Source organism: Triturus cristatus, chromosome 8, assembly GCF_964204655.1.
Source record: "Triturus cristatus chromosome 8, aTriCri1.1, whole genome shotgun sequence".
In the NCBI taxonomy this organism is placed as follows: Eukaryota; Metazoa; Chordata; class Amphibia; order Caudata; family Salamandridae; genus Triturus; species Triturus cristatus.
In genome coordinates, this window is record NC_140591.1 from 2036558 (window position 1) to 2058956 (window position 22399).

Consider the following 22399-nt stretch of genomic DNA (forward strand, 5'->3'; position numbering starts at 1 on the left):
GCGACCAGATTGGAGCCAACAAGCCTTGGTAACAGCAAGTCTCGTGGAAAAAGTCAGCGGTGCAGACCAGCAAGGTCTGAGGGACTCACCCAGCGAGGGTAAGTCAGGGCAGGCCTGGAGCAACCAGGGGAGCCCTTTGGAACTGCAGAAAAGTCTTCAGGGGACCCACAAGCCAACCGGCAAGGGATCACGAAGATGCCTCGGGAGGATTCACTCAACAGGAGCCCACGGTCACTCGGGATGAGGTAGGCCTCTGATCTTCGGTGGAAATCCTGCTGGAGGCTTGGACCACACGTGGTCCAATGCACAAGTTTGTAGAACGTCGTGAAGGCGTTGCACTTGAAAATAGTGCCTGGTACCCAGGTATTGCGGTCCCTCGTCACTCGCGGGGTCCACTTGCCTCAGCCTCAGGAATTAGGAAAGATTGGTCTTTTTTATTCAGCCACACTGAGATGACATCAGGGGGTGTCTGATTATATTTAATCCATGTTTATATAAAATCATTACAGATTGTCATTAAAATGTTTGAGATACATTTAGTGTGTTGTTTTTAATTCCACTGAAAGTTAGTTATTCTAGTATTTTTGTGCTTCTTGTGATTGCACAAACCTAGTAGTGATCACTGTGAGAAGTTGGCCTAATATATGCTGGTCACTAGTTGAAGTGGCCACCTTGCACCAGTACAATTCAACTCTTATGGTAGATAGGTTTAAGACAACCGTTTAAAGAAAGCTATCCTAGTGGTAGCTGTGGAGAGCAGCCTTCAGGCTTTGGGGCAGATTGACAAGCCCCGTGACCCACTTTTGCGCCGCCGTTGCGTCACTTTTGTGACGCAGCGGTGGTGCAAAGCTAGCGCCGTGCTGCTACAGATTTACAATGTGACGCATCTAGGGAGATGCGTCACGTTGTAAAGCCCTGCGCCACAATAAACCTGCGTCAGGTTTAATGTATGCAGGGTGGGTGTTACGTCGGAAAAAGCCTCGGAAAAGTGACGCAGTGAAATCTACAAGATTTCACGCAGTCACTTTTCCGACGCTGGTGCAAATCCTTACGCCTGCTTCAAGCAGGCGTAATGCATGATGCACCATGTTAGGGATAGGGCAGGTTGGAACAGTGCTGGAGTTGGGTCGCGCTTGGGACACAACTTCAGCACTGTGCCAACCTTACGCCGGCAGATGCGTCACGCATCTGCTTGTCCTTGCGCCACGATGCACCGCATTGTAAATGCGGCGCATCTGCGGTGGCGCAAGGGCAAACTTGCGTGACGCATCTTCCCTGGCGCATCCCTGCTGATTTGCAGGGATGCGCCAGGGAACCTAAATCTGCCCCTAAGTCTTTAGAGGAATGTAAAGCAGCTTGTTTTACCTTATAATCTCTTGAATTACTAAATGAAAGGACACCACACAGGTATATATATAAAATATATATGTATTTATTACTAGACACACTCTACTAATCTCTTTATGAGATTAGAAGTCAGGAACATATGCACAAATCAACGTTTCACAACAAGTTAAGCACAAATATGGCTGGGGCCCTAGGGGCGTACCAGACCATATACTAAAAAAGAGGTTTAGGAATCTCGACTTGCGAAGGGACAAGGCCTAGGATATTCAGAAGTGCTGGGGCCTCACTAATCCACCCAAGGCAGGTAAGTAAAGGACCCACGGGAGACGCATGCAGTGTGAGAACACAGCAGCGAATCCCAATAGACTTCAAAGGAGCAAATCGCGGTTGGAATTTTAAAGTTTTAGGATACTTCGAGAGAGTCTACAAGCAAGTCACTTACAGGGTAAGTAGTTCTAGAGCCAACACACACAGGAGCACTGTAGTGCAGGAGTTACCTCACCCAGGGAAGCCGGGTGCATAGGTGTCTTTTGGTGTCGGGTCGCGGCGTCGTTTTCAATGGGAGCCAAAGAAGACTTGCTGCTTGTGAAGACGGGAGAAGTGTCCGGTGGAATCCAAGGCTGGATTCAGAAGAAGGAAGACCTGAAAGCAGAGGGGACAGTGTTCAAAGTCACTTGGCAGTGACCCGGGGCAAGGAAGCTGGATGCCCACAGTCGTCGGGTGATTTCAGGTGATCACGGGTGTCTTGACTCTTCAGCCACGAGGTCCAGGAGGCGTCGACGTTGACCAGGAGCTAGATTCGGCGTGTCCCACGAAGTCTGCAGCTTACTGCGGTGTCGGCGACCAGATTGGAGCCAACAAGCCTTGGTAACAGCAAGTCTCGTGGAAAAAGTCAGTGGTGCAGACCAGCAAGGTCTGAGGGACTCACCCAGCGAGGGTAAGTCAGAGCGGGCCTGGAGCAACCAGGGGAGCCCTTTGGATTTGTAGAAAAGTCTTCTGGGGACCCACAAGCCAACCGGCAAGGGATCGCGAAGACGCCTCGGAAGGATTCACTCAACAGGAGCCCACGGTCACTCAGGATGAGGTAGGCCTCTGATCTTCGGTGGAAATCCTGCTGGAGGCTTGGACCACACGTGGTCCAATGCACAAGTTTGTAGAACGTCGTGAAGGCGTTGCACTTGAAAATAGTGCCTGGTACCCAGGTATTGCGGTCCCTCGTCAGTCGCGGGGTCCACTTGCCTCAGCTTCGCTGGGGACTCACGATGGCCTTGGAGAAGTAAGGAAATCCACTTCCGGGACTGCAGGGACTTCGGACTCCGGCGGGAGCAGGAAAGTTTGCGACCGTTGATTCAAAGCAGGGGAGTCACTCCTTGACTCCAAGGGAGATTCTTCAGTCTTCCAGAGGTAGTGGAACGTAGAAGGTCCAGGATTCTTCTTCAGAGCGTCGTCCAGGGATATCTAGTTTGCAATGGCAAGGGTTCCCTAACTTATACTACAAGGAAGGGAGGGACTAGCTCTTTAACCCCTCCTATGGGAGGGTCAGGGGAGTGGGTGGCTACACCCACTTCCCTTTGTCCAGTTTCGCTCCAGAGCAGGGGCAGGTAGCCCCTGAACCGGTTTGAGCTGGCATATGCACAGAGGAGCCTACTGCTCCCCCAGTGCAGGACTTCAAAGCACTCTAGGAGTGCACCCACCCAGCCCCAATAAACTAAACCCTGTCTGGGAGGTGGTTACACCTCCGTGTGACAGGATGCCTATTGTTGGGCCTCCTCCACTGCGAGTTTCGTTCAGCAGCAGGAGGGCAGCCCAGTGTCTGTGCTGGTGGCATCCATTTTGTGATGCCAGGGTTCTTCAGGATTGTTTCCACAGTAGGTACATGTCTATCCCTCTAGAAGGGTGGGATCATACTCCCACACCAGTTACTGGTGTGGGGGTATGATTTCAAAGCGTTTGACACCAAACACAACATGTTTTGATGGAGCCATTGCAAAGTTGGCATTAACCGCAAGGTTATAATGCACTTACGAGTATATGGTTTAATCGCATCCACAAACAGCCACAGAGAATGGACTCTGAGAGCTGCATAGGGGCCCTGCTCAGGCAGAGGCACCCCCTCACATGGAAACCAAGCACCCTGCCCTCAGGATTGATAGGCCCTGCCTTAGGGGTGACTGATAGGTTTATATGTGTGTGTAGGTAGAGATATAGTGAACCTATATCTCAGTGAGGAGTGCTAACACTACCACACCTAGGCTGCAGTAGCAGGCCTGTGGTGTCAGATTTAGTCTGCTTCCCGGGGTGGCATAATACATGCTTCAGCCCCTGGTAGGCCTGTGAAGTACCTATGCCCTTGGTACCCAAGGTACCAAATACTAGGGGCTCATAAGGTACCACAGTATCCAATCACTAGTGCATCTAATATGCACTCCAAGTTGTTTAGAGAGAACAGAGAGGCGGGGGCCCTGATTAGCAGGGTCCCAGCCAGACTATAGTCAGAAACCAGTGTTAACATCAGAAAAAAAGTGGGGGCAACATAAGTGCAGATCCTACTCTCCTTCAATCACATTTATAGTGTCCACAAACAAAGGGTGGGCCCAGATCTCAGTAAGAGATTGTGACAGAGGGTCTCATCATAGGAGCGTGGGGCCAGACAGTCTTCTGTTCAGCGTTGTTTTTCACTTACTGTTCCTGTGCCTTTAGCTTTCCCCTCATTGAGCCCAACAATCCTGCAAGCCCACTGTGGGCCCTCCTTGTTGAAGGGTTCTGAGACCCCAAAACAATCCTCTGAGGTTCAGGGGCACCCAAAGGCCCCACTCTTAAGGAGACTGGCTGTTGCTGTCTCTGGGCGGGTTGTGTGGGGCGGGCAGAGGTTTCAGCATGAGTTCTCACTGAGGAACAGGATTCTCTCCCTGTGCCCTCTGGGGAGAGACTCCCATTGGTCTCCCCCTGGTGAAAGGTTCTGCCAGCCTCCCTTATCTAGATCTATCACACCCATGAGCATAGGCTCTGTTTGAGACAAGCCATTTTGGCATAATCCCAGGTTTAATATGTTCAGTAAATCTGGGATTGCATCAAATTCTATGAGGGGTGCAGGGGATCGCCCATGCTCCACCCATTAAATGCCTAGCACAAAAAATATAATGCAACACAGCACAGGTCTCCGCGTTGCCTTACATTTCTTTACAAAGTCACACAAGGCGGCTGAAATAGCCCCTTGCTCAGCTTTGTAAATCCCATTTGAGGACATGCGTTGCCTTGTGACGTGTTGAGTCATGCAATGGCAACAAAAGTACTTAGTAAATATGCCCCTGCATGCATTGCGGTTTCAGTGTACGGACTAAGGGCCATATTTACAATGAAAAATTAACAATTGATGGACAGAATGTAGAACAATGTCATACATTCACCCCAGTACAGAGATCTGGGCCTAAATCCATCGTTTTTTTGCTCACCATGCCATTCCAGTTTGAACCCAGCCATATGCAAATCAGTCTTGACCCTGTGCCTCATGGGAGCAGTCCAGACCAAACTGCCAAGCCATGTCCTCCCTGGACTGGAAACAAGCATCCTAGGACCGGTTTCTGGCATTTCAGCCGTCTTCAGCCAGGCTTGCTTGATTTTCAGTGGCATGGAGAGCAAGGGACCCACGTCTGGGCATACCCTTTCCACTCGGGGTGACAAATGCAAAAATAACAATTGATGGACAGAATGTAGAACAATGTCATACATTCACCCCAGTACAGAGATCTGGGCCTAAATCCATCGTTTTTTTGCTCACCATGCCGTTCCAGTTTGAACCCAGCCATATGCAAATCAGCCTTGACCGTGTGCCTCATGGGAACAGTCCAGACCGAACTGCCAAGCCAGGTCCTCCCTGGACTGGAAACAAGCATCCTAGGACCGGTTTCTGGCATTTCAGCCGTCTTCAGCCAGGCTTGCTTGATTTTCAGTGGCATGGAGAGCAAGGGACCCACGTCTGGGCATACCCTTTCCACTCGGGGTGACAAATGCAAAAATAACAATTGATGGACAGAATGTAGAACAATGTCATACATTCACCCCAGTACAGAGATCTGGGCCTAAATCCATCGTTTTTTTGCTCACCATGCCGTTCCAGTTTGAACCCAGCCATATGCAAATCAGTCTTGACCCTGTGCCTCATGGGAACAGTCCAGACCGAACTGCCAAGCCAGGTCCTCCCTGGACTGGAAACAAGCATCCTAGGACCGGTTTCTGGCATTTCAGCCGTCTTCAGCCACTACTGCTCACTACGCCACTGGAGTCAAGCTATCCTGGCTGATGACGGCTGATAGCCAGAAACCGGTCCTAGGATGCTTGATTCCGGTCCAGGGAAGACATGGCTTGGCAGTTCGGGCTGGACTGTTCCCATGAGGCACAGGGTCAAGACTGATTTGCATATGGCCATGTCTGAGCTGGGGTGGTGTAGTGGGCAAAAGAACGATGGATTTAACCCAGATCTCTTGACTGGGGGAGAATGTCTGCATTGTCAGCATTCCGTCCATCATTTGTTTGTTGTAACGCTTTTCGCCCTAAGTGGGATGGGGATTCCCAGACGTGGGACCCGTGCTCACTACGCCACTGGAGTCAAGCTATCCTGGCTGATGACGGCTGATAGCCAGAAACCGGTCCTAGGATGCTTGATTCCGGTCCAGGGAAGACATGGCTTGGCAGTTCGGGCTGGACTGTTCCCATGAGGCACAGGGTCAAGACTGATTTGCATATGGCAATGTCTGAACTGGGGTGGTGTAGTGGGCAAAAGAACGATGGTTTTAACCCAGATCTCTTGACTGGGGGAGAATGTCTGCATTGTCAGCATTCCGTCCATCATTTGTTTGTTGTAACGCTTTTCGCCCTAAGTGGGATGGGTATTCCCAGACGTGGGACCCGTGCTCACTACGCCACTGGAGTCAAGCTATCCTGGCTGATGACGGCTGATAGCCAGAAACCGGTCCTAGGATGCTTGATTCCGGTCCAGGGAAGACATGGCTTGGCAGTTCGGGCTGGACTGTTCCCATGAGGCACAGGGTCAAGACTGATTTGCATATGGCCATGTCTGAACTGGGGTGGTGTAGTGGGCAAAATAACGATGGATTTAACCCAGATCTCTTGACTGGGGGAGAATGTCTGCATTGTCAGCATTCCGTCCATCATTTGTTTGTTGTAACGCTTTTTGCCCTAAGTGGGATGGGTATTCCCAGACGTGGGACCCGTGCTCACTACGGCACTGGAGTCAAGCTATCCTGGCTGATGACGGCTGATAGCCAGAAACCGGTCCTAGGATGCTTGATTCCGGTCCAGGGAAGACATGGCTTGGCAGTTCGGGCTGGACTGTTCCCATGAGGCACAGGGTCAAGACTGATTTGCATATGGCCATGTCTGAACTGGGGTGGTGTAGTGGGCAAAAGAACGATGGATTTAACCCAGATCTCTTGACTGGGGGAGAATGTCTGCATTGTCAGCATTCCGTCCATCATTTGTTTGTTGTAACGCTTTTCGCCCTAAGTGGGATGGGTATTCCCAGACGTGGGACCCGTGCTCACTACGCCACTGGAGTCAAGCTATCCTGGCTGATGATGGCTGATAGCCAGAAACCGGTCCTAGGATGCTTGATTCCGGTCCAGGGAAGACATGGCTTGGCAGTTCGGGCTGGACTGTTCCCATGAGGCACAGGGTCAAGACTGATTTGCATATGGCCATGTCTGAACTGGGGTGGTGTAGTGGGCAAAAGAACGATGGATTTAACCCAGATCTCTTGACAGGGGGAGAATGTCTGCATTGTCAGCATTCCGTCCATCATTTGTTTGTTGTAAAGCTTTTCGCCCTAAGTGGGATGGGTATTCCCAGACGTGGGACCCGTGCTCACTATGCCACTGGAGTCAAGCTATCCTGGCTGATGACGGCTGATATCCAGAAACCGGTCCTAGGATGCTTGATTCCGGTCCAGGGAAGACATGGCTTGGCAGTTCGGGCTGGACTGTTCCCATGAGGCACAGGGTCAAGACTGATTTGCATATGGCCATGTCTGAACTGGGGTGGTGTAGTGGGCAAAAGAACGATGGATTTAACCCAGATCTCTTGACTGGGGGAGAATGTGTGCATTGTCAGCATTCCGTCCATCATTTGTCTGTTGTAATATTTACAATGAAAGCATAGGTCAGCGCTGCAAGTCATTTTGCTGCGCTGCCCTATGCCAATTCAAAAGGACAGAAATGCACTGTATTTACAAGATACAGTGCATTCTTGTCCTTTCAGCCAACGCTGGCACAAAAGTTACAGCTGTGCACCAACGCAGGCACCCTTGCACCATGGTGCAAGGGTGTTTGTGTTGGTGAAAGGTTTGCTTTTATGCAGGATGGGGCAACTTCCTGCACAAAAACAATCACAAGAGGCCTTTTCCTCGTTCTAAATGTGCTGCAGAGTGCAGCACATGTGGAAAGAGGAAAAACAAGGAGAAATGTAAACATTTCTCCTCGTTACACCTGCTCTGGGGAGGCGTTCGTTTTTGGCACTACCCAGATTCATGCTAAGTTGTAAATTCTGGAGTAACATCAAATTCCATGGGTGTTGTATGGGAACACCCTCAGCAACAACCATGGCATGCCTTCCTGTCGCAATGTAAGGCAACTCAGTGACTTGCAATGCGTGGCCTTACACCTTATCGTTAGGCCATGAAAAGCCCCGCAGTGTGGCTTTGCATAGCCTTGTAAATATAGGCCTGCATTGTGTACCACCGAAGGGTAAAAAAAATCACGCCCCGTGGCACAAAGGGGCTTGTCAATATGCCCCTGTGTGTTTGTCAGAGTGCATGGTGGAATCCATATAGAATCCCTTGTGTGTGGCAACCTGACATGGTAGTGCTTGCCTAAGTCACTAGGGACTGGGGACTGACTGTACATTCCTGTCGCCTTGCATTTTTGCTGCCTAATCTGCATCTCTAAGAGATAAACATTTTTTCTTGAGTAGATTGGAACCAGCTCAAGAGATGCTCCTGTTTTCCAAGGTCCGGCAAGAGCTCGTCATAGTGTCCACGCAGTCTGTGATTGAAGAAGTTCACCACAATGTGAACATTGCAGGGGAAGTGAATTGTCAACTTTCCCCTCATGTACTATGACCAATAAAGGATTCCCGAATCTGTGCAGCAGTATACTTGAGGAGGATTAAGGGCCTGATTGAGCGTTCAGCGGACAGGTTACTTCATCACAAACATGATGGATACCCCATGCGCCTTATTACAAGTGCATTATGTCCAGTGGCAATTGTAATATGATGGGCGGGGTGCAATGCACAACATCAAACCGGGAGGCTGTACTTGCTATGGAGCCTGAGCTGAGTGGCAGGAATCGAGGAATTGATGGCAGCAGTTCCATGGGCGGGGAGCGGCCAGCCCAGCTGCAGTTCAACCAGCCATGTTAGGAGCAGGAGGTCACAAGCTGCTAGCTGCCAGCGGTAGTGCATTAGGGACGCTATCACCAAATGCACCCACTCCGGCACGTGCTCCCGCATCCCACTCTTGCCCTCTTAGCGAACCCGACAAAGTCACTCATCCATCAGGCTTCAACATCCACGAGCAACAAACGTGCCATGAGCCATGTGCAAACGTACTGACCAGTACCCCTCAGTCCCTAACAGCAACTAGCCATCACAGTCACAACCACAGCTACGGAGCACATTGCTTTAGTAGTGTGAGCCTGCCGCTCCGGCAAGCATCAGGCCGTCTACAAATTTCCCAGTGCTCACAAGTGTTATTTTACACCTCTACCTTCCACAACTTGGCATGCCCACAGGCTTTCAATGAAGCTCCAATAAAGCTCCCAGGTGAAGTCAATTAGGTCGGGGATAGTCTGGGGGCAATCCCTTCAAGGTCTACCAGGAAAATGTGCACTAGGCAAATCATTGAATCAACGCATCAGCCAACCGCAGAAGAGCCTCTCCTTGCCCTAGTTGACATGGAATCAACAGACCACCCAGGAAACTCAGCAACGGGAGCTCAAGGCCATAATGAGGTGGCCACCACTGTAAAGGCCTTGTCCTCTACCTACCAGGCAAAAATATACACAAGCTTTGGCTTCCAGAAGGATGCCGGATCTGCCCTGTTTTCCAGCAATGAGGAGCTCACTGGCCTGTGGACACCACTGTAACCAGAGCTGCAGTCAAGCCCCCACCCCTTGGAAGGGTCCCCTTGCCACTTGTGAGCCCCTTCAAACTCTAATACAAGATCTGTGCAATGGGACAGCTGATGTAGGCATGGTCCCTCCTAGGCATAGGGATACGAGTGACCAGTCGTCTCCTTACATCAAGAAGGAAGGAAACACTAAAGCAACAACGGAAGGTCTCACTGGCCAAGGTTATGAAAGGTCATTAAACTCAATCTGACCAGACCACCAGCCCTCCCCGCAAGCAGTGCTAGGAATCACACCTAACAGTACTTTTGATGCACCTGGGGATGTCGAAAGGGGTAGTGTTATGGACCACAAGTATTTCTTAGAGGACTGCAACGCTTTGCCTAATGAATCTCTAACCCTGACCCAGGGGGATATATCAGAAAATTGCAAAACCAGAGCAGGCTGCAAGTAACCAGCCCCTGTCACCTTGATCAGTAACTGAGCACAAACATGTTCAAACCATCAGCATCAGTAGAGAGCGTCTGGATCGGGAAGGGGCCCAATTGGTGTACAATGATATCTGGTACCTTGGAACACAGGAAAGGGAGGAGATGTTAGCCTTGTATGCTCAATGTCCATCCCACACAGTTGGTCTACAAAGGTACCGAAGCCCTTGGAACACAGGAAAGGGATGAGATGTTAGCCTCGTATGCTCAATGTCCATTAGACACAGCTGGCCTACCAAGGTACTGAAGCCCTTGGAGCACAGGAAAGGGAGGAGATGTTATCCTTGTATGCTCAACGTCCATCCCACACAGCTGGCCTACAAAGGTACCGAAGCACTTGGAACACAGGAAAGGGAGGAGATGTTAGCCTCGTATGCTAAATGTCCATCCCACACAGCTGGCCTAAAAGGTACCGAAGCCCTTGGAACACAGGAATGAGAGGAGATGTTAGCCTCATATGCTCAATGTCCATCCCACACAGCTGGCCTAGCAGGTACCGAAGCCCTTGGAACACAGGAAAGGGTGGAGATGTTAGCCTCGTATGCTCAATGTCCATCCCACACAGCTGGCCTACAAAGGTACCGAAGCCCTTGGAACACAGGAATGGGAGGAGATGTTAGCCTCGTATGCTCAATGTCCATCCCACACAGGTGGCCTAAAAGGTACCGAAGCCCTTGGAACACAGGAAAGGGAGATGTTAGCCTTGTATGCTCAGTGTCCATCCCACACAGCTGGCCTAGCAGGTACCGAAGCCCTTGGAACACAGCAAAGGGAGGAGATGTTAGCCTCGTATGCTCAGTGTCGATCCCACACAGCTGGCCTACAAAGGTACTGAAGTCCTTGGAACACAGGAAAGGGAGGAGATGTTAGCCTCGTATGCTCAATGTACATCCCACACAGCTGGCTTACAAAGGTACCGAAGCCCTTGGAACACAGAAAAGGGAGGAGATGTTAGCCTTGTATGCTCAATGTCCATCCCACACCGCTGGCCTACAAGGGTACCGAAGCGCTTGGAACACAGGACTGGGAGGAGATGTTAGCCTCGTATGCTCAATGTCCATCCCACACAGCTGGCCTACAAAGGTACTGAAGCCCTTGGAACACAGGAAAGGGAGATGTTAGCCTCATATGCTCAATGTCCATCTCACACAGCTGGCCTACAAAGGTACCGAAGCCCTTGGAACACAGGAACGGGAGAAGATGTTAGCCTTGTATGCTCAATGTCCATTTCACAAAGCTGGCCTAAAAGGTACAGAAGCCCTTGGAACACAGGAATGGGAGGAGATGTTAGCCTTGTATGGTCAATGTCCATCCCACACAGGTGAGCTACAAGGTACCATAGCCCTTGGAACACAGGAAAGGAAGGAGATGTTAGTCGCGTATGGTTAATGTCCATCCCAAGCAGCTGGCCTATAAAGCTACCGAAGCCCTTGAAACACAGGAATGGAATGAGATGTTAGCCTCGTATGCTCAACATCCATCCCACACAGCTGGCCTACAAAGGTACAGAAGCCCTTGGAACACAGGAATGGGAGGAGATGTTAGCCTCGTATGCTCAATATCCATCCCACACAGGTTGCCTACAATGTACCGAAGCCCTTGGAACACAGGAAAGGGAGGAGATGTTAGCCTTGTATGCTCAATGTCCATTCAACACAGCTGGCCTGCAAAGCTACCGAAGCCCTTGGAACCCAGGAAAGGGAGGAGATGTTAGCCTCGTATGCTCAATGTCCATCCCACACAGCTGGCCTACAAAGCTACCGAAGCCCTTGGAACACAGGAAAGGGAGGAGATGTTAGCCTCGTATGCTCAATGTCCATCCCACACAGCTGGCCTACAAAGGTACTGAAGCCCTTGGAACACAGGAAAGGGAGATGTTAGCCTCATATGCTCAATGTCCATCTCACACAGCTGGCCTACAAAGGTACCGAAGCCCTTGGAACACAGGAACGGGAGAAGATGTTAGCCTTGTATGCTCAATGTCCATTTCACAAAGCTGGCCTAAAAGGTACAGAAGCCCTTGGAACACAGGAATGGGAGGAGATGTTAGCCTTGTATGGTCAATGTCCATCCCACACAGGTGAGCTACAAGGTACCATAGCCCTTGGAACACAGGAAAGGAAGGAGATGTTAGTCGCGTATGGTTAATGTCCATCCCAAGCAGCTGGCCTATAAAGCTACCGAAGCCCTTGAAACACAGGAATGGAATGAGATGTTAGCCTCATATGCTCAATGTCCATCCCACACAGCTGGCCTACAAGGTATCGAAGCCCTTGGAACACAGGAAAGAGAGGAGATGTTAGGCTTGTATGCTCAATTTCCATACCACACAGCTGGCCTAGAAGGTACCGAAGCCCTTGGAACACAGGAATGGAATGAGATGTTAGCCTCATATGCTCAATGTCCATCCCACACAGCTGGCCTACAAGGTATCGAATCCCTTGGAACACAGGAAAGGGAGGAGAAGTTAGCCTCGTATGCTCAATGTCCATCCCACGCAGGTGGCCTACAAGGTACCGTAGCCCTTGGAACACAGGAATGGGAGGAGATGTTAGCCTCGTATGCTCAATGTCCATCCCACACAGCTGGCCTAGCAGGTACCGAAGCCCTTTGAACACAGGAAAGGGTGGAGATGTTAGCCTTGTATGCTCAATGTCCATCCCACACAGTTGGTCTACAAAGGTACAGAAGCCCTTGGAACACAGGAAAGGGATGAGATGTTAGCCTCGTATGCTCAATGTCCATTAGACACAGCTGGCCTACAAAGGTACTGAAGCCCTTGGAGCACAGGAAAGGGAGGAGATGTTATCCTTGTATGCTCAATGTCCACCCCACACAGCTGGCCTACAAAGGTACCGAAGCACTTGGAACACAGGTAAGGGAGGAGATGTTAGCCTCCTATGCTCAATGTCCATCCCACACAGCTGGCCTAAAAGGTACCGAAGCCCTTGGAACACAGGAATGGGAGGAGATGTTAGCCTTGTATGCTCAATGTCCATCCCACACAGCTGGCCTAGCAGGTACTGAAGCCCTTGGAACACAGGCAAGGGTGGAGATGTTAGCCTCGTGTGCTCAATGTCCATCCCACACAGCTGGCCTGCAAAGGTACCGAAGCCCTTGGAACACAGGACTGGGAGGAGATCTTAGCCTCGTATGCTCAATATCCATCCCGCACAGCTGGCCTACAAAGGTACCGAAGCCCTTGGAACACAGGAATGGGATGAGATGTTAGCCTCATATGCTCAATGTCCATCCCACACAGCTGGCCTACAAGGTATCGAATCCCTTGGAACACAGGAAAGGGAGGAGATGTTAGCCTCGTATGCTCAATGTCCATCCCACGCAGGTGGCCTACAAGGTACCGTAGCCCTTGGAACACAGGAATGGGAGGAGATGTTAGTCTCGTATGCTCAATGTCCATCCCACACAGCTGGCCTAGCAGGTACCGAAGCCCTTGGAACACAGGAAAGGGTGGAGATGTTAGCCTTGTATGCTCAATGTCCATCCCACACAGTTGGTCTACAAAGGTACAGAAGCCCTTGGAACACAGGAAAGGGATGAGATGTTAGCCTCGTATGCTCAATGTCCATTAGACACAGCTGGCCTACAAAGGTACTGAAGCCCTTGGAGCACAGGAAAGGGAGGAGATGTTATCCTTGTATGCTCAATCTCCATCCCACACAGCTGGCCTACAAAGGTACCGAAGCACTTGGAACACAGGAAAGGGAGGAGATGTTAGCCTCCTATGCTCAATGTCCATCCCACACAGCTGGCCTAAAAGGTACCGAAGCCCTTGGAACACAGGAATGGGAGGAGATGTTAGCCTTGTATGCTCAATGTCCATCCCACACAGCTGGCCTAGCAGGTACTGAAGCCCTTGGAACACAGGCAAGGGTGAAGATGTTAGCCTCATATGCTCAATGTCCATCCCACACAGCTGGCCTACAAAGGTACCGAAACCCTTGGAACACAGGAATGGGAGGAGATGTTAGCCTCGTATGCTCAATGTCCATCCCACACAGGTGGCCTAAAAGGTACCGAAGCCCTTGGAACACAGGAATGTGAGGAGATGTTAGCCTTATATGCTCAATGTCCATCCCACACAGCTGGCCCACAAAGGTACCGAAGCCCTTGGAACACAGGAAAGGGAGGAGATGTTAGCCTTGTATGCTCAGTGTCCATCCCACACAGCTGGCCTAGCAGGTACCGAAGCCCTTGGAACACAGCAAAGGGAGGAGATGTTAGCCTTGTATGCTCAGTGTCGATCCCACATAGCTGGCCTACAAAGGTACTGAAGCCCTTGGAACACAGGAAAGGGGGGAGATGTTAGCCTCGTATGCTCAATGTCCATCCCACACAGCTGGCCTACAAAGGTACCGAAGCCCTTGGAACACAGGACTGGGAGGAGATGTTAGCCTCATATGCTCAATATCCATCCCACACAGCTGGCCTACAAAGGTACCGAAGCCCTTGGAACACAGGAACGGGAGAAGATGTTAGCCTTGTATGCTCAATGTCCATTTCACAAAGCTGGCCTAAAAGGTATTGAAGCCCTTGGAACACAGGAATGGGAGGAGATGTTAGCCTCGTATGGTCAATGTCCATCCCACACAGGTGAGCTACAAGGTACCATAGCCCTTGGAACACAGGAAAGGAAGGAGATGTTAGTCGCATATGGTTAACGTCCATCCCACGCAGCTGGCCTATAAAGCTACCGAAGCCCTTGGAACACAGGAAAGGGAGGAGATGTTAGCCTTGTATGCTCAATGTCCATACCACACAGCTGGCCTAGAAGGTACCGAAGCCCTTGGAACACAGGAATGGAATGAGATGTTAGCCTCATATGCTCAATGTCCATCCCACACAGCTGGCCTACAAGGTATCAAAGCCCTTGGAACACAGGAAAGAGAGGAGATGTTAGGCTTGTATGCTCAATTTCCATACCACACAGCTGGCCTAGAAGGTACCGAAGCCCTTGGAACACAGGAATGGAATGAGATGTTAGCCTCATATGCTCAATGTCCATCCCACACAGCTGGCCTACAAGGTACCGTTGCCCTTGGAACACAGGACTGGGAGGAGATGTTAGCCTCGTATGCTCAATATCCATCCCACGCAGCTGGCCTAGAAGGTATCGAAGCCCTTGGAACACAGGAAAGGGAGGAGATGTTAGCCTCGTATGCTCATTGTTCATCCCATGCAGCTGGCCTACAAAGGTATCGAAGCTAAATCCGCCCTGAAAAAGCACTGCATATGGATAGCATTTGGATGTGTCCCCTAAACACTGTGTAGTTGTCAGTCAAAGCCCTGCAATATCAGTCTAACAAAATGGACATCTAGCTGTCACTGCCTAACACTCTGGCAGTTTTTGTTGCTGGAATTGATGGACAACTCGGCAATTTGAAAACGCTCCTCAAGCGAGCGCAATCAGATTCTCATTGGTGCAAACTCTCCTCCCTCCCAACTATGCTCCGTGATCTTCTCACAGATTTCAAACAAGCCACCAAACTTGTACACGGAGCGCAGCCTCAGCCCTGAGGCACCAATTTAGAGGCACGAGGCCCCCACAGCAAAACAATCTACTAAAACCACCTTGCTACGGTCAGCCCAAATCAAAACATTAGCCGTTTACTCATAAGGGCTCTGACCTCCCCACTAAATGATCAGGAGGCAGCCAAACTGGCTACTGCCCCAGTACAGCAGGACAATACCCAATCCAGACAGAAAGGAAAGGCCTCTACTGACCACATTGGTGAATACCCCATATTTAAAATAGCGGCTAGGCCTGGGGAGAGGGAACACCCTGAACTGCCTTCCCAACCACAAGGCACATCAACAGTTGGAGCAAGGACAGCCACCACCCAACCCACTGCCCCAAATGCAGGCACCTTTGACTCCAGGATAACCAGGCCCTGCCTCCAGCTCTGGGATGCCGGATCCTGGGGATTTGGGCCAAAAAGTGTCGGCTGAATGAAGGCGCCTAGAAGGAGCATAGAGGCAGGTCCTTGCTCTGAGGTACCCAGCGCCAGTCTGATGGAGGCCCTATGTACCAGAAGCAGGGTCTTAAAAAGCACCCCCTTCCTAATAGGATGCCAGTGCAATGCCATCAGCTGTGCAGACATGTGTGTTCTCAGTGGCGGGCCCAAAAGGGTACGGGCTGCTGCCTTTTGGACCACCTGCAACTTATTGGTCAGATGGTCAGGAAGGCCCAACTACAAAGCGTTACTGTAGTCAAGCCTGGATGCTATTAGAGCCTGTACTGCCTGTTTCCTAGCTGAGAAAGAAAAAAAGTATAAAATCTTTCTTAGCAAACGCAAAAGTCCAAAGCAAGTCCCCACCACTGCAATAACCTGAGGTACAAAAGAGGGACAGTCATCGGCTTTGATGCCTAAGGGGCATATTAACAAGGGCCGGCGATAAATATCGCAAAGCGCACTTAGCGCTTGCATATTTATCCCCGGCTATCTCTGGAATTTATCGCCCGGTTAGCGCGTTATCAACAACGCGCATCGCCGAGGCGATAAAATTCCAGAGATAGGTGGGATATCGCCGTTTTCCATGGTGTTTTCCATGGTGGAAAATTGCGATATCCTAGATAATAGGGCCTGTGGTCTTAGCCACACAATCCACCCCCCATGTTAGGTATGCCTTAGTCATGAATGTAACAGACGTTAAATTCCTGAGTTAAGGCATACTTAACGCGATTTTATTTATCGCTAACCCTCCTTGATAATATCGCGAAGTTTCCTTTGCGATATTATCCCATGTTGCTTTTCACAGCCCCGCCTCTTTTGCATCTCATTATCGATGCGAGGCGAGGCGTGTGAAAAAGGGGCGATACATCAAGGAATCATGCGCTAGCATGCCCTTGATGATAATGCGATAATATTATCGCCGCTTTTCGCCCGAAAACGGGCTCTAAAGCGGCGATAATATTATCGTTGCCCCTTGATAATATGCCCCTAAATTCTTTACTAAGCTAGTCTGGCGACCTGGTGGAGGGATATTAACCGGCCAAAAGGACTGCAAGACTCATGTCCCTTCTCACCAAAGAAAAGGGTCTCAGTCTTGTCTGCATTACATGTGAGCTGGTGGTGCATCGGTTAATGAAAAACTGCTGCAAACAGGCTCTTATCTTTTCACCAAGATGCACTTCGTCGCCCCAGAAAAACAGAAGCTGAGTGTCCTCAACATAGAAGACTACTTTTGCTCCGAGTCTCAGCAAGTAAGGCGAGTGGTGTAAGATAAATATTAAATAAGGTAGGGCTCAAAGCAGAGCTCTGTAGCACTCCCACTCACAAATCACACGACCCAGATGAAAAAGGAGGAATGTAGACCTCTTGACCTCGCCCCTCCAGGAACGAAGCCAACCAGCCCAACACAAACCCCAAAATCTGATAGTTTGAGTAAACCTCGAACTTTGAGGTGTCCGGAGACTCAATTTACATCTGCTGTGATCTTCCTCTTCTGATGATCTTATTTCAGCCCAAACCTTACATTGGAATCCACCAGCTCAGGGCAGAAATGGAACCGGTAAATTAAATAAAACTGGCAGACAACTCTTAGGTGACTTAGAGCCCTTAAACTTCCGAGCCCTGAATGGGCGGTTCACCGAGGACAATCCATTGCAGCTTCTATCCACTCAAACTTAACTCGTTCCACTCTAGGCTGTACCTTTGTTACCCACTCAGTGTTTCCACTCTAGGCTGTACCTTTGTTACCCACTCAGTGTTTCCACTCTAGGCTGTACCTTTGTTGCCCTCTCAGTGTTTCCACTCTAGGCTGTACCTTTGTTACCCACTCAGTGTTTCCACTCTAGGCTGTAGCATTGTTACCCTCTCAGTGTTTCCACTCTAGGCTGTACCTTTGTTACCCACTCAGTGTTTCCACTCTAGGCTGTACCTTTGTTGCCCTCTCAGTGTTTCCACGCTAGTTTGTACCTTTGTTACCCTCTCAGTGTTTCCACTCTAGGCTGTACCTTTGTTACCCACTCAATGTTTCCACTCTAGGCTGTACCTTTGTTGCCCTCTCGGTGTTTCCACTCTAGGTTGTACCATTGTTACCCTCTCAGTGTTTCCACTCTAGGCTGTACCTTTGTTATCCACTCAGTGTTTCCACTCTAGGCTGTACCTTTGTTGCCCTCTAAGTGTTTCCACTCGAAGCTGTACCTTTGTTACCCTCTCAGTGTTTCCACTCTAGGCTGTACCTTTGTTACCCACTCAGTGTTTCCACTCTAAGTTGTACCTTTGTTACCCACACAGTGTTTCCACTCTAGGCTGTACCTTTGTTGCCCTCTCAGTGTTTCCACTCTAAGCTGTACCTTTGTTACCCTCTCAGTGTTTCCACTCTAGGCTGTAACTTTGTTACCCACTCAGTGTTTCCACTCTAGGCTGTACCTTTGTTGCCCTCTCAGTGTTTCCACTCTAGGCTGTACCTTTGTTGCCCTCTCAGTGTTTCCACTCTAGGCTGCACCTTTCTTGCCCTCTCAGTGTTACCACTCTAGGTTGTACCTTTGTTACCCTCTCAGTGTTTCCACTCTCGGCTGTACCTTTCTTGCCCTCTCAGTGTTTCCACTCTAGGCTGTACCTTTGTTGCCCTCTCAGTGTTTCCACTCTAGGCTGTACCTTTGTTGCCCTCTCAGTGTTTCCACTCTAGGCTGTAACTTTGTTACCCTCTCAGTGTTTCCACTCTAGGCTATACCTTTGTTACCCACTCAGTGTTTCCACTCTAGGCTGTACCTTTGTTACCCTCTCAGTGTTTCCACTCTAAGCTGTACCTTTGTTACCCTCTCAGTGTTTCCACTCTAGGCTGTACCTTTGTTACCCACTCAGTGTTTCCATTCTAGGCTGTACCTTTGTTGACCTCTCAGTGTTTCCACTCTAGGCTGTACCTTTGTTGCCCTCTCAGTATTACCACTCTAGGCTGCACCTTTCTTGCCCTCTCAGTGTTACCACTCTAGGTTGTACCTGTGTTACCCTCTCAGTGTTACCACTCAAGGTTGTACCTTTGTTACCCTCTCAGTGTTTCCACTCTAGGCTGTACCTTTGTTACCTTCTCAGTGTTGCCACTCAAGGCTGTACCTTTGTTACCCTCTCAGTGTTTCCACTCTAGGCTGCACATTTGTTACCCTCTCAGTGTTTCCACTCTAGACTGTACCTTTGTTACCCTCCCACTGTTTCACAAGGTCTAATCATACCACTTAGGGGAGAAGGCGGATGGCGACCACCTACCACGAGAGGTGGCCTTCCACTCAACTCTGGCTGCATTCCACCGCACAGCCGAGGCAACAGGCTCAGTGTGCACCATTAATTACAAAATAATTCAATACTCCCCTCTGCTATAAATGAACTGCTGAGAACAGCTAAGGCATCGATAAAGCAATTACTGATAACATGAAACGTGCTCTAACAACTTGGAAGTGCTTTACTAAAGGGCGTGCGGACAGCCTTGCCACCCCAATACGATCATCTCCTCAAAAGAATCATCCTGGGCAACAGGGGCGCACCTCCCAGGTGTAACTCCATCAGTTAAAGATACATAAAGGGGCCGTAAACTACACACTGAGAGCTCTAACTGCACACTGAGAGCTCTAATCTCACACTGAGCGCTCTAACTACACACTGAGAGCTCTAACCCCACACTGAGAGCACTAACTACACACTGAGAGCTCTAACCACACACTGAGAGCTTGAAGTACCGGGGATTTTAGGACCCCAGCGGTGCCAGGGGTAGCACCCTATGACTTCGTTTTCCATGTTGGCATAGTATTATAAAATTCCACTCTCATGGTAATGTAACAAAGAACTTGGCAAAAGAAGCTGAAATATGAAAAGACATCTTTATTAAACTCAAATGAGTGAGACTACGTCGCACAAAAGCCTTAGCAACTGAATGAGGCAGTCTCCAGAACAAAAACCAGTCTTCTGTTTTATACAGAATATTACGCTCTGGGCAACACCGCCCTTCTCTTGCAGTTGGTCATTCACATATTTTACTTCAAAGAACAAGCAGAGTCATGATTACAATCCCAAATTTCAGTTCAGCCAGCCCGCAATTATTTACCCAGCGAGGCTCAGATCCCTCATCAGATATCAGTAGACCCCAATAAACACGGGCACCTCCTGTTTGAAAAACAAGCCATAAAGCAGGAAGAGTCAGGTGTGAAAGAGATTAGTCAGGGTTCGTGTGGGAAGAAGGAATTTATGATGCCTCGGGCCCTGATGCTAATCCCATTTGGCCGCAGTAAAAGGAACCGGCCGGACAGGGCTGACCTCGGGCAGTGGAGTCAGTTTGCACAGGTCACAGAGAAGTCAAAGGAAGGCGCATGTGTTCTAAAGGCCTGTATTTGTTCTTAAAGTGTAGCCTATGTGAGGGCAACTATAAGATGGCCACCGCTCCAAGATGGAACCCACGGAGTCAATGTATAATAACGTATACATAGTGCATTCATAGCTAAAACGTTACACAAAGCACTTGTACATACCGCATTGACCATTCGCGGTTCGCTAATACCGGGATAGACAGGGGTAGGGCCCTGCCTCCTACGCGGTCCCAAATTTTAAAGTATGACAGACCCTCCTTTTGCCCTTACATAGGCAATAACTATACTCTCATCAATCCGAGTCTAGGTCAATATTCATGAAGTCATGGAGATGTTGCTGTAGCATCATCCTATTACTTAGCTCGTCTTCTGATACATGTTTCCTTACACATGTAGTAGCACAAAGGCCACATATGGCGGGACAAAATAAGGAATACCTCTGTCTGTAGTAGGCGGCATAAGATCACACACCCAATAATTAGTGATGTTCATTACTAACTAATGTTGATGCAGTAGCTGTAAAAAAAGAATTGCTTATGAATTCTAATCTTTTAACCTGCCCATGTTCAGGAAAAGGGTGAAAAGAGTACAGAGAAGCAGTAGTAGGAAAAGACATAGGTTGGGAAGCGGGTGCAGAAGTCAATTGAGTAGAGAAAAACGATCCCACCCATAAATAACAACGTCATGTTTAAAAAACACTAGAAAACTCGTTATTAAAAACATATAGACAACAGGAGAAAGTAGTGACCACTATTACAAATGAAATAATAATTTTTCACAACCCTAAGCAGAAAGCAAGTCCCAAAATTATCTGGTAACATTTTTAGGGCTCCTATGTATTTCAGTAATTCTTGTATGTTCAGGTGAAACAGTGGTGACCCTCATCAATGCTCTGAGGTGAAAATACTCTTTCCACAGACAATTGACTTTATTCTGCTTTTACTAAACAGAATAGTACTTTAAAACAATGCCAACAAAACAATCAGTCTCCTTAACACCTACTCTATGCAATCACACGGAAACCTCTTGTGAAACCACCTATGCCCAGAGTCCGTTCAAAATGCCTCTCTGGCAGGCTTCTATTGTCCATCAAATCTTCTTCTGTTGTTTTCTTTTGCATGGGCCTCTTCATTCAAGCCTTACATGAGAAAAGTACTGCTTAGTTGGAGTGCCCTCCTGGCAAACACCCACAGCTCACTCGAGAGTCTCAATGTCTCAAGGCAGTGCACCTGTGTCTTTCCTCTGCTGCAGTCACTACAAATAATATGCTCTTCATTGGTCATGGGCACAGATCATCTTGTGCAGACCCGGGACCATTCTCAGGATCCAACACTCATCATTCGGTGTCAGAGGACGCCCAGGCTGCTCTTTCATGGGCCCTAGAATTAGTGCCTTTTGTCAATCTTGGATCCGCCGGTGCACTGCACTTCCATTGGAGCAAAGGAAAAGAGGGGGTGTGTGTGGCCAAAAACTCAGGCCAAGGGGCTCAAGGGACTGCACACTGTCAGAGGTTACCAGCACATGACAGGCGCTCTTGTGCACTGAAATTCTGGTTCTGTGGCAAAACCAGCTCCTCCTTCTTTTCTGATGTTGAACGCCTTCTGATGAAGCAAGTGCGATGCTTTAAACAGTTCATTGTATAACAAGGGGACTGCAAACAGGTGGTCTGCGAGTTTCAAAGGAGTGGCCACACGCCATGGGACAATTTTGGTCTAGAATATACTGTCATTCTCAAAAAGCAATACAAATATAAAGACAGTAGGCAAAACAGTGTCTCTAATCTTTTCAATTTGGTTTCCGTGTGAGAGCCTCCATCATCTAAAGGTAGATAACTACACGAGGATTCTATCTAAATGGATGTCTTCATATATGGTGGCATTGTCTAACGGGGCAAACACATTTTTTTTTCTGAATGATTACATCTAGGTGTTCTTAAATTCCTTATCTAGAACATCTCAATAGAGAAATCACATGGTACAGATTATCATGGGCATGTAGAAAACTTTCACATCAGGTGCAATATGCAATACACAGGCTAATAGTCAAATATGCAAACAAAAGACAAGAACTAGAGGGTCCTGATATTTGCATGATTAGAACAC